Source organism: Lissotriton helveticus, chromosome 3_1 (assembly GCF_964261635.1).
Source record: "Lissotriton helveticus chromosome 3_1, aLisHel1.1, whole genome shotgun sequence".
NCBI classification, from domain to species: domain Eukaryota; kingdom Metazoa; phylum Chordata; class Amphibia; order Caudata; family Salamandridae; genus Lissotriton; species Lissotriton helveticus.
The window spans coordinates 518,838,878-518,840,522 of NC_136061.1; the positions used below are offsets into that span (position 1 = coordinate 518,838,878).

At 51.7% G+C, this 1,645-nt stretch overlaps 1 pseudogene; it reads left to right on the forward strand.

Moving 5' to 3' along the window:
- The first annotated feature begins 378 nt into the window (after positions 1 to 378).
- LOC144825600 (28S ribosomal RNA) lies at positions 379 to 1,400 on the forward strand (annotated as a pseudogene).
- The last annotated feature ends 245 nt before the right edge of the window (positions 1,401 to 1,645 follow it).

Sequence of the window (1,645 nt, forward strand, 5' to 3'; positions counted from 1 at the left end):
ATACACATAATTATCACACATTGATTATTGATGTCCTGCTAATCATATTTTAATTTCTCAGGACTGTTCATAGACAATCTTAAAATTGTTGGAATAGTACTTCAGGGTGTACTATCTCTGGCGTTTACGTGATCCCAGTTCCAGTGAGGACAGCGTTCAGTGTGGCTGTACTCCGGAGCGAAAGAACGTTGTAATGTTGGAAGCAAAACCGAATTGATTCTGATGGGCAGCATAATAACCCAGAATGAACCACCGTGAGGTGGTACAGATATCCAAATGCCTCGTCATCTAATTAGTGACACGCATGAATGGATGAACGAGATTCCCACTGTCCCTACCTACTATCTAGCGAAACCACAGCCAAGAGAACGGGCTTGGAAGAATCAGCGGGGAAAGAAAATCCCTTTGAGCTAGACTCTAGTCTGGCACTGTGAAGAGACATGAGAGGTGTAGGTTAAGTGGGAGGCCCTCGGGCCACCGGTAAAATACCACTACTCTTATCGTTTTTTCACTGACCCGGTAAGGCGGGTGGCTCTCGTTTCTGGCTCCAAGCACCTGGCACCTGCCGGGCACGACTTGCTCTGGGACAGTGGCAGGTGGGGAGTTTGACTGGGGTGGTACACCTGTCAAACGGTAACGCAGGTGTCCTAAGGCGAGCTCAGGGAGGACACAAACCTCCCGCGGAGCAGAAGGGCAAAAGCAAGCTTGATCTCGATTTTCAGTATGAATACAGACCGTGAAAGCGGCGCCTCATGATCCCTCTGACTTTTTGGGTTTCAAGCAGGTGGTGTACAGAAAAGTTACCACAGGGATAACTGGCTTGCGGAGGCCAAGTGTTCATAGCGATGCCGCTTTTTGATCTTTCAATGTCGGCTCTTCCTAGCATTGTGAAGCAGAATTCATCAAGCATTGGATTGTTCACCCACTAATAGGGAACGTGAGCTGGGTTTAGGCCGTCGTGAGGCAGGTTAGTTTTACCCTACTGATGATGTGTTGTTGCAATAGTAACCCTGCTCAGTACGAGAGGAACCGCAGGTTCAAACATTTGGTGTATGTGCTTGGCTGAGAAGCCAATGGGGTGAAGCTACCATCTGTGAATTATGAATGCCTCTAAGCCAGAATCCCCCCTAAACCGTAATCATACTGCAATGACCGTGGAGCCTCTGTTGGCCTGGGATAGCCGGTCTCTCTTGGGGGGCTGGTGCACAGAGCCGCTAACTTGGGCACTGGAGCGAGGACAGAAGGGGGCTACCACCATCGCCCTTAGTGTACTGCATGTTCGTGGGGTACCCGGTGCTAAATCATTTGTTGACTACCTGATTTTGGGTCAGGGTTTCGTAAGTAGCAAAGCAGCTACCTCGCTGTGATCTATTGAAAGTCATCCTCTGAGCCAAGCTTTTGTCTCTCCGTGCATGGGTGCCTCGGATGCCCTCCTCCACCACAGCCAGGGGTGAGTCTCTCTTCTGCTGGGGTGGCGGGAGGGATGCAGAGGGGGTAACATGAGCCCACAGGAGGCTGCCTCCACCACGTGTCCTCCTGCACGGGGGCCCCATCCTATCTTTCCCCTACCGTGGTACAGGGATGGGGGCCACCATCCCTTGCGGGCTGACTGGGCCTCGCCTGCCCGCTGCATGGAGCAAGTCGG